This window comes from Bos mutus, chromosome 17 (assembly GCF_027580195.1).
Source record: "Bos mutus isolate GX-2022 chromosome 17, NWIPB_WYAK_1.1, whole genome shotgun sequence".
Classification (NCBI taxonomy): domain Eukaryota; kingdom Metazoa; phylum Chordata; class Mammalia; order Artiodactyla; family Bovidae; genus Bos; species Bos mutus.
The window spans coordinates 33,280,827-33,298,596 of NC_091633.1; the positions used below are offsets into that span (position 1 = coordinate 33,280,827).

The 17,770-nt window shown below is 37.7% G+C and overlaps 1 pseudogene; it reads left to right on the plus strand.

Moving 5' to 3' along the window:
* The first annotated feature begins 11,658 nt into the window (after nt 1-11,658).
* LOC102288120 (guanine nucleotide-binding protein subunit beta-5 pseudogene) lies at nt 11,659-12,642 on the plus strand (annotated as a pseudogene).
* Nucleotides 12,643-17,770: the final 5,128 nt, after the last annotated feature.

The following is a 17,770-nucleotide window of genomic DNA, read 5'->3' on the forward strand; positions in this document are numbered from 1 at the left end:
GCGTAGGGTTACTGTCATCTTTAAGCTTGCCTGGGGATGTGCAAGTGGGATCCATTTCTAAGCCCTCTCCCTTTTTCATTGGCAAACTTCAGTTCTTTGTTGGCTGTTAACTGGAAATTTCAGTTTCCCACCACGTAGGGCTCTCCAAGCTGCCTAAGAAGTCTCACTATATAGGAGTTGAATTCTCTGAGTGCATGAACTAAGTGAAAGATTTTTTTGTATCTAAGATGGAAGCTACAGCCTTTTTGTAACCTAACATCAGAAATGAAATAACATCATTTCTGCATGGTCCACTCAAGAGAAAAAGAGTAAAGTTCCATCTCTTGAAGGGAGAAATTTTTTAAAAATTGTGGATTTATTTTTAAAACTGGGGCTTCCCATTGGTTTAAGTGGTAAAGAATCCACCCACAATGGAGGAGTCGCAGAAGACTCAAATTTGATCCTTGAACCAGGAAGATCCCCAGAGAAGGAAATAAGAAACTACTCCTGTATTCTTCTCAGGAAAATCCCATGAACAGAGGAACCTGGTGGGTTGTAGTCCATTGGGTTGCAAAGAGTCAGACATGACAGAGGGACAGCGGCATGTTTTTAAACCACTACATAACTTTTATTGATGTAAGTAGAAATTAAGACTTACCGTAATCACAAGGATTTATAGTCTTCCAATTATTTATATAATTTAAATTATATAAAATTTACCTGATTTGTGGTCTGAAAAATGAAAATATCTTGCTGTCTCAAAAAAGAAAATAATACTGAACTTTGGAAATACTCAATGTTTTTTGTAATGATGGTTATAATTAGTTGATTACCAGAATTGATTTAAAAATAGAAAGAAGTTTAAAGATATGCTGATAAGACTATATTTTAAACATTTTGAAATATTTAACACAAACTCAGAAAACCATATAGAATGAAAAAAAATTGCAAATTTTTGCCTTCAGAGATTTAATGTAAGCTTGAGTCTGAGCTTCAACTGAGGTTACTGCCAAGTTCACTACCGTGTGAAGGAGATGAATTATACATGATATCTTTTATTGCATTTAAAGTTATGGTCTGTAGACTCCTAGTCTGATAAATTTTATAAATAATTTTCTATCTCGTGTAGATATTCTAAAAATGCCCACGTGGTTATATCTTTAGAAAGATAATAGCATGACTATTAATTAAAGTTACTATTTGTTACTTCAGTTGTTTCAGGTTTCTAACAATGAAATATGTAACTTGGCTGTAACCTGCAACCTTTTCCTCAAACTTAATATGCTTACTGTGGGAAAGGGCAGAAAATATTTAGAAATGTTCTCTTTCCCACCTGCCTGAATTCTTATTTTCCTTTATTTCAACATGGAAATTAAATGAAAAAAATTTACATGAGTAATAGCTGTGAACATTTCATTAGCATTAAACCTGAGGATTAAAGAAAAAAATCTACTTTTGTCAAAGGCATTCACAGAAAACCAATTCTAATAGTACACAAGGTTATATCAACAGTAAGCTTTGTTTTCACTCTGGGCCCCTCCTGCTTCTGTTCTCTTGCCTAGAAAGAGCAGTTCTTATGGATTCCTGTGTGCTTTTAGAAGGCAGTCTCTGCATCCAGAAGGATGAGAATGTGTCTGTGCATATGAAAGAATATACGTGTGTCTGTGCATGCATATATGCACTGTTTCTCTTTTAATTATATCAGTGGTTCTCTAACTTCAGCATGCTTCACAGTCATCTGAGGGCTTGTTAAAACACAGTTTGCATTAACACAGCACCCCTCAGGGTTTCTGATTCACAGTTAGAACTGAGATTTGAGAATTTGCTTTTCTAACAAGTTCCCAGGTAGTGATGATCACACTTTTAGAATCACACCTTTACAACCACTGAATTATATTAATGGCAGTAACTGGCTTTGTTCTTTATGTATTGAAGATTTGTTCATGTCATTTGTTTGAAACTGCACCATTTTCTTTTGGACACTTGAGCTCTATGAATATATTATAATGTGCTTAATGCATCCCTGTTGATGGATGCTTAGGTTGTTTCTAATGTTTGAAAGTTTAATGAGTGCAGGTAAATTGGTCAACATTCAATCTTCCAAAGTTGAAAACTTACCTAATATACAGTTTTCAAATCAATTCACAGAAAGTAAAGTTCAATTTGTAGAATATCTAATTTGATGAACTTACCTATTGTAGTCTTATCAGGAATGTTTTGATGGTTTTAACAAAAATGATTTAAAGGAAATGGCAACCCACTCCAGTATTCTTGCCTGGAGAATCCCATGGACAGAGGAGCCTGGGAGGCTACAGTCCATGGGGTTGCAAGAGTCGGACACGACTTAGCAACTAAACCACCAACCACCACCACAATAAGAAGGCTCAATTTTGGTGATTGGTGACACATACTTTTCTTAAAATAAATTAAAATAAGATTGATATGTTATGGATGAAATTGGCTAGAGAATCTTAAAACTGCTTACAAACTACTGAAATAGCAATGAGTATATTCAGGGATACCTTGGGGACATTGTGGGTTCAGTTTCAGACTGCCACAATAAAGTAGCTATCTCAAAGTGAAAAAAGGAAATTGCACACATATCTGTTTTCTCAATGGATATAAAAGCTGTTTTTATCCTATACTGTAGCCTATTAAGTATGCAATAGCATTATGTCTAAAAAATGTACCTACCTTACTTTTAGGATACTTTATTGTTAAAGTAGGCTAATTATCATCTGAACCTTCAATAAATATTAATCTTTTTGATGGAGGGTCTTGACTCAGTGTTGACAGCTGCTGACTGATAAGGGTAGTGGTTGCTTAAGGATGTGACAATTTCTTAAAATAAGACAATAATGAAATTTGCCTCACTAATTGACTTTTTTTTTTTTTTTCCAGGAACAATTTCTCTGTAGCAGGTAATGCGGTTTGATAGCATTTTATCTGCAGTAGAACTTCTTTCAAAATTGTAGTCGATCCTCTAAAACCCTGCTGCTATTTTACAACTAAGTTTATGGAATATTCTAAATCCTTTGTTGCCATTTCAACAGTCTTCACAGCCTCTCTTCACCAAGAGTAGATTCCATCTCAAGAAACCACTTTCTTTGCTCATTCATAAGAAGAAACTCTTCATCTGTTGAAGTTTTATCATTAGATTTCAACAATTCAGTCACACCTTTAGGCTCTACTTCCAATTCTGGTTCTCTTGTTATTTCTACCATATCTGCAGTTACTTCCTCCCATGAAGTCTTGACCCCTCATAGTTATCCTGATGGTTGAAATCAACTTCTTCCAAATGCCTATTCATGTTGATAGTTTGACCTCTTCCCATTAATCACAGATATAGGCACTTCCCATAGTCTAGTGGCTAAGGCTCAGGGCTCCCAATGCAAGACGCCCAGGTTTGATCCCTGATCAGGAAAATATATCCCAAATGCCACAACTAAGAGCCCACATGTTGCAAGGAAGGTCCTGTACTGGGCAATGAAGATCTTGAGTGCTATAACTAAGATTCAGTGCAGCCAGCAAACAAACAAACAAAAAAATGCATTTACTGCACTGATTTTTTAAAAAAAGATAAGCAATACTATTTTGAGTCTTTTTTCCTGAGCAGTATTTTAACAGTGGCCTTCAAATATTCAGTAAACAGATTTGTAGTCATCCAGGTCTTGTTTCTGAGGTCTTGTAGAGCACAGGCAGAATAGACTTAACATAATTCTCAAGAGCCTTAGGGCTTTTGGAATGCTAAATAAGCATTGGCTTCAACTTAAGTCACCAGCTGTGTTAGCTTCTAACAAGTCAGCCAGTCCTTTGAAGCCAGACATTGACTTCTCTCTAGCTATGCAACAAGGCTTTTTTTTTTTTTTTGTCTGCTTAAAAGTCTGCTTTTTAGTGTAGCCACATTAATTAATTATCTGAGCTAGATAATCTAGATAACTTGCTGCAGCTTCTACATCAGAATTTGCTACTTCTCTTTGTACTGTTATATTATAGATATGGCTTCTTTCCTTAAACCTCATGAACTAACCTCTGCTAGCGTAAACTTTTCTTCTAGTTTTCTCACCTCTCTCGGCTTTCAGAAAGTTGAAGAGAATTAGGGCATGGCTCTGGATTAGGTTTTGGCTTAAGGAAATGTTGTGGCTGGTTTGTTCTTCTATTCAGACCACTAAAACTTCTCTCGAATCAGTAATAAGGCTGTTTTGCCTTCTTTTTATTAATGTGTTGACTGGAGTAGCATTTCTGATTTCCTTCAAGAACACTTATTTGCATTCACAGCTTGGATAACTGTTTGGCACAAGAGGCCTAGCTTTCAGCCTATTTGGCTTTTGACATGCTTTCCTCACTATGTTTAATCATTCCTAGCTTTTAATACCGGAGAAGGAAATGGCACCCCACTCCAGTACTCTTGCCTGGAAAATCCCATGGATGGAGGGGCCTGGTAGGCTGCAGTCCATGGGGTCGCTAAGAGTCAGACACGACTGAGCGACTTCACTTTCACTTTTCACTTTCATGCATTGGAGAAGAAAATGGCAACCCACTCCAGTTTTCTTGCCCAGAGAATCCCAGGGATGGCAGAGCCTAGTGGGCTGCCGTCTATGGGGTCACACAGAGTCAGACATGACTGAAGTGACTTAGCAGCAGCAGCAGCAGCAGCAGCTTTTAATACAAAGAGAGAGATACAAAATTCACTCTTTCACTTGAACACCTACAGGCCATTTTAGGGTTATTAGTTGGCCTAATTTCAATATTTTTGTGTCTCAAAGAATCCAAAGGCCCAAGGAGAGGAAGAGAGACAGAAGAATGGCTGATCAGTAAAGCAGTCAGAACACACATGCCACTTATCAATTACATTTGCTGTTTAATATGGGCATGGTTGGTGGTGTTACCAAGTACAATAGTAATATCAAAGATCACTGGTCATAGATTATTATGACAAATATAATAAGAGAGGTTTAAATGTTGCAAGAATTACCAAAATGTGAGATATCTCACTTCACAGAGATATGAAGTGAGAAAATGCTGTTGAAAAGTGGCATTGACTCAGACATAAAAAAGAATAAAATGATGTCATTTGCAGCAACATGAATGCACTTACAGATTATCATATTGAGTGAAGTAAATCAGACAGAGAAATATATGATATCACTTATATGTAGAATCTAAAAAATAATGATACAAATGAACTTACTTACAAAACAGAAATAGATCCACAGACATAGAAAATAAACTTATGGTTACTAAAGGGGAAGAAGGGGAAGGGATAAATTGGGAAGATGGAATAAATATATACACACCCTATATATAAGATAGATAACCAACAGGAACCTACCCTATGGCACAGAAAACTATACCCGATATTTGTCCTAACCTAAAAGGGTTTCCCTCATAGCTCAGTTGGTAAAGAATGCACCTGCATTCTTACAGCTTTGAAAACCTTAGAATATTGACTATTATTTAGTGAATTCCTCAGATGATATAACAATTTTATTTTATGTCTAGCAAATAAAACCTTAAAGATAATTGTGAATACTGTTAAATTTTTATTAATTTATCAATATAAGTTAAATTAAGAACTTAAATTCCAAAGAAACTGAAGGAAACAGAAATAGCTAAAATAGCCTTATCATATACAGAATATCAAAATTTTAGTTTAAAAAACCAGTAGTTGAGATGTGTTGACTTGAGAGCTGTTTGCAGAAAGATTATATTAGAAAGGACAAAATCATTCAGAAAACCAGGAAAAAATGAGGTGCTATGGAAGGAATTACACAACTAGTGAGTAAAATTCAAGATGTTAATCATAAATTGACAATTTTGAGACTTGTATTTTTGCCTAGGATGCAAAAAGTTGAAAAGACTGTTTCCAATCTAAAGATAAGAAAAAGTCAGATAAATTACAAAATCAGAACTTGAGATCATCAGAGAGCTCATGTCAAAGGGAGCTCAACTGAAAACCCATAGGCAGTCTGCTCCAAGGAGAAATGAAGTGTAAGCAGTGACTTATGTGGCAGGACATGGTAAGGAGAGATAGTGGATGCTGTTGAGCTAAAGTTTTTAATGAATTTCTTGAGGCCAAGTGAGAGTATTGAAATTGTGGGAGTCGTAGACACAAAGAGAGTCTACATTCACTCACAAATTCTTATTCACAAGCTTCCAGCGGTGCTCATGAGTAAACCTAGGAACCAGGAGTCAGAGATGGGAAACAGTGACTATGAGAAAGACATGAAGCTCCTCCTAGAAATTTCTCTCATATGGTACAATATATTTATAATGATAGGGAAAGAAAAATGAATGCTGTCATTCCCAAGGAACATATGAAGACCCATTGCAACTGGGAAGAGGCAAAAGGAAAAAAGGACCCTTTTATCTCAGGGGGAAAGACAGAAAAATTCCTGGTGCTAGGGTCCTACACTAGCTCAATTATGCATGGGCAGAGGAGACTGGTGGGCTACAGTCTATGGGGATGCAAACAGCTGGACATGACCAAGTCAATAGGCACGCATCCACAATAGTTGGGCAATGGGCAGGAAACTCTCTTGCAAACAAGGCTCACCAAATATTCAAGTCAGAGTATGGTTGCAATGTGAAAAGAAGAGCATGTCAAAGCTCCACTCCAGAGACTTAAGCCCTGGGCTTGCCTAAGAATGAGGCTGGAACAAGACCACAGAGAAAAACCTTGTCTCTCTGTGCCCCTGGGCAGCAAGCAATAGCAGTGACTTATGAAAAAAGCTCCTGCGTGATGCAAGGACACAGGATGTTTTGCCAAAAGTTTTCACTTTCATCTCAGGTTCAAAGGATTTGTTAACAAAATAAGCCACTCATCATATACAAATAAATATTACAGATATTTATTAGAGAATTATCTAGCTTACTTTCAACACACTAACATTAAATGAAAACAGAAATTGAAAGAGCAGAGAGTACATCACCAAATTGGGTTTTGACCAACATCCAGACTTAAACAGCACTGGGAAGTCCTGTGTTACAGCACATCTAGAGTCCCAATTGGGAAAGGGTCCCAAGCGGTGCATCTGTGGGTGAGACTTCCAAGACTGCAGTTCAGGGTTCCCGCTTATAATCCCAGGACAGGTGCAAACTGATATCATTATCAATCTGTGATCAAATTGCAAGCCTGGTTTCCTGTTAATGTTATTTGCTTTGTTGTATAAAACTTTGTTGTATAAAACTAGTTAAGCCTGGGGCTTGGTTTACCAGACCTGCTCCAGGGTCTCAACAATCTCAAGATTTCTCCCTCATCTTACCTATGGTGCTGCAAGTCTTGCACTCACACCATGCAGTCACTCCCAGTTACTCCCAGTCAGAGCGGTGTCCAGGCAGGTTAGAAGCAAGGTCAGAGGCCTCCTTTGCTTTATCTTTGAAGCCTAAAAAAGACTATTCATTTAATTTCCCTAACAACATGGAAGACTGAAAGTTGAGAACTAGCATAAACAATCAAACTAGCAAAAGCAAAACCCACTGGAAATATGGTACATTCTTGCCTGAAAACACATGCTAAAGCAAGCTGAAGTAAGTGGTACAGTGAAAGTTACCATAACAATGCCAAAACAAATTTAGGTCAACCTCTGACCAAACTGACTCACCCCTTCTCACCTTTTCACATTAAAAGACTAACAGAGGAAGAGATATGCACATTACAAGCATAAATATCATTTACCCGAGTCTCTACTGGTCTATATAATATGTGTGCAATGCAATAAAAAATTATAAGATGTAAACACACACACGCAAACACAAAAACCCCACAACTGTCTGGCCAAGAGACAAAATAATAGAATCAGTCTCAGGTACAACCTGGATGTTGAAACTGTCAGACAGGGATTTTGACATAACTGGCTAATGTGTTAAAAATCTGTAGTGAAAAAAGTGGGCAATAGCATTTAATGTGTAAGGGATTTCAGCAGAGAGATAATTATAAGAAACAAATGTAAATGCTAGAACTAGAAACACAAACTGAACCACAAAAGAAAAATAAAAGTGAGCAGGACGTATCATGGCACTCAAGAGCTGGGGACAAAATCAAACTTTAACATATTAATACATGCAACTGGAATCTCAGATGGAGAAAAACTTTTGATTTGAGACAATCCTCTTGATAGCATAAACATTTAAATGTTATAAGTCTCTCTCTTGGCAGTGCTTTATGTGCCAACCACAAATTTTCATATGCTGAATTTTCATTCATCAATATACTTTTTTTTTCTATGATATTCTCTTTATCCCATACATTATTTAAAAGTATGCTGCTTAGTCTTCAAGTGTTTGGAAATTTTGCCTTTTATTTTACTATTATTATGTTCTAGTTTGATTCCATTTTGGTCAGAAAATATAAACCATATGATCTAAAGATGGTGACTGCAGACACGAAATTAAAAGATATTTACTCTTTGGAAGAAAAGCTATGACAAACCTAGAATAGCATATTAGAAAGCAGAGACATCATTTTGCTGACAAAGGTCCATAGAGTCAAAGCTATAGTTTTTCTAGTAGTCATGTACACATGTGAGAGCTGGAAGATTAAAAAAGGCTGAGTGCCAAAGAATTGATGCTGTCAAATTGTGGTGCTGGAGAAGACTCAGGAGTCCCTTGGACTGCAACCAGATCAAGTCAGTAATCCTAAAGGAAATCAACCCTGACTATTCATTGGAAGGATTGATGCTAAAGTTGAAGGTCCAATACTATGGCCACCAGATGGGAAGAGCAAACTCACTAAAAAGGACTGATTGAAGGAAAAATTGAAGGCAAAAGGAGAAGGGGACAGTAGAGGATTAGATGTTTAGCATCATCAACTCAATGGACATGAATTTGAGCAAATTGTAGAAGACAGAGTGGCCTGGCATGCTGCACGGGGTCGCAAAGAGTCAGACTTAGTGACTGAACAACAACAACAAAATAATTTCTTTTAATTAACTGAGAATTTTTTATGGCCCTTTTCTCCTACTCTAGAGTATTCTGAATCATGTTTGACAGCTGATGCAACAATTATGGTGGTTCTAAATATAGACAGTCATATTTATTAGTTGAAGATTTTTGTGTCTATATTCATAATAGATATTGGCTTAGTTTTCTTTATTGTAACCTCTGTCTGATTTTGGCATCTGTCTCTGATTATATCTGAGAGTTGGCACTTTTGACCTTTCACTGCCTTGTCAGAGATGCCACTGAGTACTCCTGGGATCAGTGCTTGTGCCTCCAGGTTTGTTGGTGTCTTGCTGCTGCAAGCGTTGCTTGTGTCACAGCTTGGAGCACTGGAATGATGGACTCGTCTGCTGTGCCCCTAATTTGCAGGCTCTGTAGCTGTGGCCGGAGGGATTCGGTACAGGAGGATCTGGTGTCATGGGTACTTCTGCCATGTCATGTGTTGTTATATTCATGGATCTTTCTGCTTCCAGTGGCGGGTGGAGGGCTGGAATTGTTGGCACCCTTGGACTTCCTTTGTGGCTCAGCTGGAAAAGAATCCACCTACAATGTGGGAAATGTGGGTTCAATCTCTGGGTTGGGAAGATCCCCTGGAGAAGGGAAAGGCTACCCACTCTAGTATTCTGGCCTAGAGAATTCCATGGACTGTATAGTCCATGGGGTCGCAAAGAGTTGGACATGACTGAGCGACTTTCACTTTGCAACTGAAGGGATGGAGTTCCAGACTCTACTGCCACTGCTGCCCAACTGCCTGTGCCAGGAGGCTGGTGTTGTGTGAGCTACCTTCCCTGCTTCTACCAGGTTCTACAGGGCTGCGGGCTCTCAGCTATAGGGCTGGAAGCCAAGATTTCAGGCACTGCCTCCAGTGTTCCCCTAGTCCTTCTTCTATGTATTCTGGTCCACCCATCTCTAGGTGTGCAGATAAATGGAATTCTCCTGTGTTCTGGTATATTGGGCAGAGGCATCTTTTTGAAGTTGTAGATTCTTTACTTTTAGATTGAAGAGGAGAAAAAAAGGAGCATCTTATTCTACTATCATGCAGAAATCTCTCTTACATTTTATTTTTTTGCTGAGGTTTTCTACTTTTTCATTTGTTTTCCATAGTTGTTTATTAAAGGATTTTAACTATGACTGCTTTAAAATATTCGTAGATAGTTCTAACAACTTTGTCATATTTGTGTTGGCATCTATTGACTTCTTTTTTTCATCCAGTTTTATATCTTCCTGTTTCTTGGTATAAGCAGTGAGTTTTGATTGCTACCTGGACATTTTTGTATGATATTGTGAGACCATAGCTTATTTAAACCTATTTTAGATGGATTTATGTTGACACCACCTTAGCAGGAGAAGATTTGCCTTGCACTGACAGTTGGAAATAGAAGTACAAGTTTCTTAAAACAGTGTGCTCTGTTGATACACGGTTGGAGAGTCCTCATTATTGCTTGGCAGGGTTAGGAGTTTGGGAGTTGCAGTTCTCCATGTGGTCTCCACTAACACTGCAGGGTAGGCTTGTCACTAGCCAGGAGAGATGAAAGGCTTGTCTCACTACTTGCTTATCTCTGAAACCATCCTGGCAGGGAGGGGATTGGGGCAACTTTTATAGTCTTATAAGGATGAAGGTATAGGCTCCTCACTTGGTTTTTGCTAGCATGATTGAGGTGGAGCTACACTTTTTTCCCCCCTTCTTTGGTGTTTGAATGAATGAAGTTGAGAAGGTATATATATATTTTAAGTCTTTTCTTTTGCTAGGCTGCCCCTTTCCTGTTTCCCTTGGCTGTTATTGTTCAGTCTCTAGGTCATGTCCAACTCTCTGTGACTCCGTGGACTGCAGCACACCAGGCTTCCCTATCCTTCACTATCTCCTGGAGTTTGCTCAGATTCATGTGCATTGAGCCAGACTAGAGAGAGAGGCTCTTGTTGGAGTTTCTTCTTACATGTGCCTATTGGTAGTTCCAGTTTGCCAGTTTCTTTGGCTACATGTCTGGGATATAAGATACTCCAAGGAACTCACCACTGTGTCATTCTGTGGGTCCTATGGTCCCTAAACAGTCTTTCTTCTTTCTTCTTCATAAATTGTCCTTATTGGGAAGAATAAGAAGTACATTACTCTGTCTTCCCAGAAACTGAAGTCTCCTTGTTTTTTTTCTTTTTGTTTACATTTTACTCACTAGTGCTTTGTCTTTACTATTTTTTTATCTTCTAAATTCATATATTTTTTACTGATTAACTTCCAAATATAAAATATATTCCTTTAGGATAAAATTATTTGAGGAAGATGAAATAGAGATACAAGTTTAAGGAGAAACATGACATGTTAAATTTCTGAATGCTAAAGAAAAGCTTAAGTTTTTTCAAATAAAGGATGGTTGGTTAAAAAATGTATTCTTGTATTCATATTCCTTAGACACATGTAAAAAGAGAGATGTAACAGTTTTATTTAATAATGCCGTATTTATATTTAACTGGGAATTAACATCCTTCAGAACTATTACAAACATTTCTGATTAAAGATGATAGCCAATTTAAAAATTGGCAAGAAGTTTTATCATTTTTCAAAAATATTAAGGGACTTTGTCAGCAAGAAAGATTAAATCCATTGCTCTGGGATATGTGCCTGAGGATGGGGAGGCAGCTGGACCCACTTCTACGGTGCTGTGGTCCGCGCCTTCGCCGCCTGCTAACTCGCATCCCGCTTCCCTCCAGGCGGGTCCACGCATGAAGACAGCAGCCTACGGGCTACATGAAAATGACATGTTGGTGTCGTTCAAGAGTGAGGCTGAGAGCCTCAAGGGCAAACTTGAGGAGGAGAGGGCCAAGCTGCCCGACTTGGAGCTGCACCAGGTGGCCGAGCACGTGGAGGCCCCAGAGCAGTTTGTCATGAAGACCAGAAGGACCCTCAAAGGCCATGGGAACAAGGTTCTGTGCATGGACTGGTTCAAGAATAAGAGGAGGATGGTGACCTCCTTGCAGGATGGGAAGGTGGTAGTGTGGGATTCCTTCACTACTAACAAGGAGTGCGGAGTCGCGATGAACTGCAAGTGAGTGGTGGCGTGTGCATACGCCCTGTTGGGACGTGCCACTGCATACGGTGGTTTGGATAATACGTGTTCTGTGTATCTACTGACGTTTGACAACAATGGAAACAAGGCTGCCAAAAAGAAGTCTGTTGCTATGCACACCGACTGTCAGCTTGCGGCTTCACCAACTCTGATGTGCAGATCCTGACAGCCAGCAGCGACGGCACGTGTGCGCTGTGGAAAGTGGAGAGCAGGCGGCGGCTGCAGTGCTTTTCATGGGCATGGGACCGACGTACTCTGTTTGGACCTGGCCCCCTCAGAGACATGGAACACCTTGTTTGAGGGATGTGACAAGAAGTCCGTTGGGTGGGACATGTTCCCTGGACAGTGTGTGCAGGCCTTTCAAACACAAGAATCTGACATCAACAGTGTCTGGTACTAATCTGGGTGGAGATGCCTTTGCTTCGGGATCAGATGATGTGTGTGTTGCCTCTATTGCCTCTGGGCAGCTTCCAGCGTGGACTTCTCCCTCAGTGTATCCTGCTGGACACAACGATTATACCATCAACGTCTGGGATGTCCTCAAGGGGTCCCCAGTCACCTCTTGTTTGAATATGAAAACCACGTTAATACTCTATGAGTTTCCCCTGATGGGGCTGCCTTTTGCTCAGGATCATGAGATCATACCCTCAGAGTCTGGGCTTGATCACAGTGCTCATAGGTACCTGGGGAAAAAATTTGAAATCATCACATGTGAATAGATCCTGCTTCTAGAGGATCTGAGAGTTTATTGCAAGTTAGCTTATGGAAGCAGCTCCATGACTGAAAGTTCACCAAGCGTCTCCAACATTACTATCGAAACCATTACCCTTGGAAAGATCCCAAGGTAAGCCTTCAGCACTAGGAGAACACCCTCAAGTATAGTGTTTATTATTTTGAACTCTTTAAAAAATTCATCTATTTTTAAAGTTATTCTAAATTATATGACTCTCAACTCATTTTTGGTGCTGTAGTCTTGCTGCTTGTTCAGTGGTAAAGAATCTGCAGGACACACAGTCTCAGTTCCTAGGTTGGGAAGATCCCTTGGAGAAGGAAATGGCAACCCATTCCAGTATTGCCTGGGAAATCCCATGGAAAGGGGAGCGTGGTAGGCTACAGTCAATGGAGTTGCAAAAGAGTCGGACTCGGCTTTAGAGAATGTGAAATTGACTTCCAAATGGTTGTGTCTTTTTACAGTCTCATTGGTAGTGCATGCCAGTTCTCAGGGTCTTACAATCTTGCCAGCACTGATGCTATCACATTAAAGAAAAAAATTTTTTTGACTATAATCAGAGTAAAATGGTGTCTCACTCTGAACTTTGGTTCTAGTTTGGATTTCCCTGATGATTGATGAGGGTTTCCCTGCTGCTGCTGCTGCTGCTGCTGCTGCTAAGTCGTTTCAGTCGTGTCCAACTCTGTGCGACCCCAGAGATGGCAGCCCACCAGGCTTCCCTGTCCCTGAGATTCTCCGGGCAAGAACACTGGAGTGGGGTGCCATTGCCTTCTCCAAGGGGATGCTAGTAGTAAAGAACATGCCTGCTAATTCAGGAGATGCAGGAGATGTTAGTTGGATCCCTAGGTGGGAAAGATACCCTGGAGGAGGAAATGGCAACCCACTCCAGTATTCTTGCCTGGAGAATCCCATGGTCAGAGGAGCCTGGTGGGCTATAGTCCCTGGGATCACAAACAGTCAGACACGGCTAAGCAACTGAGCATGCACAATGGTTGATGAAGGTGAGCACCTTTAAAGTCTTTATTTCCATTTTTATCTTCTTTTCATATAAGTGGCTAGAGTTGCGGATACTTAAATTTTCCCCCAAATTTTCTACTGGTTTAATTTCAATTTTCACATTGACTTGAAGGCATTCTCTCTGTCTTCACTAACATTTTTTCAATTATTATGGTGTATTTAATTTCTGAAAGCTTTGGGTTATATAGTCACTCTTGTTATAATATTTTGGATAAGCATAATTTCGATTTCAATGAAGACTTATATATTAATCTTTTCCTTTGCAGTTTATTTTCTTTTTGTCTGAAAAAAGAAAGTTTTCTTTTTGTTTGAGAAATTTCTTCTTAACCCCCAGGTAACAGAGATATTTCCTGTTTTCTTCTGAAATATTTTGTAACTTTGACATTCATGTTTAAATCTCTAATTCATCTGACATTGATCTTTGTATGAAAGATTATGTAAGACTCTGATTTCATTTTTCCTCTATAAAATTGTTTGCATACAATTTATTGAATAATTCCCCTCTCATTCACATATTGTCAATGTCACTTCTATTAAAATTTTAGCTTTTATGTATCTGTGGGACTCCTTTTGGGCTTGGTCCATTGGTCTGTCTGAGAGTACCATAGAGTTTATTTACTGATTTTTTTTTTTTTTTGCTGTTGTTAGAAAGAAAATTGAGGGCAAGAGTTTATGGAAAACTTGAACACACAGGAAATTTGAATGTCTTTACCTGTTTTATTTGGGATTATAAGAAGTATTAAAAAGTTGTATATGTGCTATGTATGTGTATGTGCAATTTTTAAAAAAAATATTTATTTTTAATTGATTGGTGATTGGTTTACAATATTGATTTGACTTCTGTCACACATTAACATGAATTAACCATAGGTATACATATGTCCCCTCTCCTCAAACATACTTATATGATACTGACCTTCCTGTTTAAAGTTGTTTTGCTTATCTCTAGAGCTGGCTATTATAAATTATTACTTTTTAATGACTGGAGTTCTTTTCAGTTAGCTACTATAGAACAGATGGTATAGAACAGGAACCAGACCTAGTCTGGGCTAGCAGGAAATCTCCCTGGTTCTCAGTGGAACTCCATAGGATAAAAAATTGTGTATGTGTGTGTGTGTATGTGTGTGTGTGTATGTGTGTGTGTGTATCCTTGACCAAGGGATGGTAGGTATAGTGATTTACTCAGGGCTTCTTCTCTGTCTTGCTGCAGTAGTTACAAAGAATGTGTCTATTTCTTCAGCTCTGTTTCCCCTGCAAATTCATTTTCCAACAAGGTAGCAGAAAGCTCTTGTAACTGCTTCCATCCCTTCTGTTGTAGGTGGTCCAAACTAGGGTTGTTGGTTTTAATTTCCTTTCTCTACCTGAGTTTTTCAGTGGTGAACAGCTTGTCTCCTTTTTCCTTTTTTCCATTACCTTGGTCCAAGGTGCATTCCACTCAGTAGCCCTTTTTCCTTTATTTTGAATTTGAATATCAAGGGTTTTTGTTGTTATAAAATGAAATTTCCATTTTACTTCCTTTCTCTCCTTGCTTTTGGTTGATTTCAGAAAGAAGATGGCAGCTCAGAGGTTTTTACATATCTAGCCTGAAATGTTAGCTTGATGTTTGAAGTCACTGACATAATTTACGTATCAGGCTTTATCTTTGACTGAGATATCAAACTCTAGAGACTATTTGCCTAGGGGGAAAAAAACTTAATATTACCTACACTGTGGAAAAGTTGTAATAGATCATAATGCAATCAAAAGTTTAAGATAAAGTATTTTTGCAAATTTCAATTGCATTTTACAAAGTGCCTTTGCAAAAAGGTTTACTGGCATAATATATATTTGAAATTCATGAATAAGTCCCGACACATTTATTGAAATATGCATCAGAGGAAAATTTAATATAATTTTTTCTCATTTCCTATTTTTGGCAGCACAATATTGGCAGGAAGTATTTATTTAAGCATATACCACATATCTAGTACTGAGTATAAAGTAAGTCAGGAATTGACTTTTTAGCACTGCAGAAGAAAATTACTAACTGGCTAAAACATATTGAGAGTCTCAAAAGACCTACTAGAGATTATCTTTTAATATTTTGAAACATTTTACTTGAAAATAACCAGGAATATGTATCGAACAGTGGATGCAGGTTTATAAACTCCTCATTTAATATGCTACTTATTTTAAGGTGATAAAATTCCACAGAAGAGGAAAATTTGAGGTGAATTCTGTCTCAGCAAGGTTTCTTTATTTTTGGGGGTCCTAAATTTTAAAATACTCCTTAATCTCGTGATCAGCTCTTTATGATTGGCTTCTTTCCTTATTGTATCTTGGTTTAGTTAACTTCAGCCCTCTCTTTAGTTCTTTAATGCTTTTTTTTGTTGTTGTTTTTTCTAATTTTGTCCAACATTTTACTTCTTTGGGGGTTGCAGGGTTAGTCTGAAATGCCTTGCTTACTGATACTGGATATGATAGCCTTGCTATATTTTATAAGACCTAGAATTTTAATGGCTGTCCTAATGACACTAATGCCCTAATAGTTGTCCTAATGATGCTAGGAGGTTGAGATTCCAATCATATGCTATAAAAAACTGCATGGAGCCTATAATCTTTTGCAGTGGCTAAAAAGCATTCAGAAATATTTTAAAAGGTACATTATGAAGAAATCTTAAGATTCAAGCTCTGTTTTATTTATGAATAAAGTTTTATATTTTATGAATATTCTATGGTTGGGTAATGTAATTTTTTTCTTTTTTTAGCTATAATTAATGAATGATTACTTTTTGCTCAAAGAGCTATCAATAAATCAATGGTATTCATTGCTATTGGTAGTGTCATAGTAGAAAAGATACTGTATTTTTGTATAATATATCTGGCTATAACATTTGCCCTTTATGAATATTCAACTGAATCTTCTAGTTAAGTTGTGTTAATTATTGTCCTCAGAGACCTATTGAATTCAGTGGTACCTGTGTAATGAGATCTTAAAGTATTCCTAGTGATGAGATCTCCCGAAAAATTCCTGAACTAATCTTATTTCCAGCCAGTAATAATTTCTTCGAAAAGAAGTCATTTAGTTTAGAACACTATAAAACAAAATCTTTAAGAGTTATAAAGGTTTAGCATAAAGGATACTATTTATCTTTGATTTAACAAATATTTAATTGTTATGAAAATGTTAGGTACTGGAGATTTTCAGTAAATAAAACAAATCTTGCCTCAACTTTTAATATATATATATATATATATATATTCATTTGGCTTAGAGTCTATTGTAATTTCACTAGTCTCTAGTAAAAATTAATCAATTTTTGTCAAGTCTAATTAACTCAAGATTCAGGATTTCTCATAAAACTCTAATATATTCCTCCTTGGACTTAAATAGTATCTAAGAGCCTAATATCTTTATGAGAATTAATTAGCTTTATTACTGAAGAATGGGACTGCTTAACTTGGTATGAAGTTCCAGGTTTCAGGTTCTGTAATTCATGATATTGTAATAGTTAGATTCTTGCTTTTTATTATCTTGTTAAGGCTGTTCTTATCTTTGTGTAGCTACAAGGGAATGAGTCTTTGTCAGTTCTTGTGGACCTAGGGAGTATAGGAGGCAAGAAGCAGATGTATTTTAAGAGACAGAATGAAGCAATGGAAATAGCAAAGGTGTGGTATCAGGCAAGGACTGAAATACTTGCAGTGCCACTTATTGAATGAATTTCAACAAATCATTTAATCTCTTGAGCCTCAAATTATTTGTCTATAAATTAAGAATTATAATGCTACCTTGGTGGGTTTGAGAATACCAAACAATATAATGTATATGAGTATATTGCTCATGGTAACAGTTATAAATATCATAACCGTCACCACCTCCTTCTCTCTGCCTCCCAGCCCCAAGGTGGTATCAAATCACAAGTTCCAAAGCAAACATTGAGAAACGTTGTTTTCTCCTTTCTCTCATTCTGAAACCTCTTTTCTGGGCTTTACATTAAGGTACCTGATGAAAGTGTTTGTTGCACTCTCTGCCAAGAAGATCATTAAAGTTATCTAGTTGGAAATT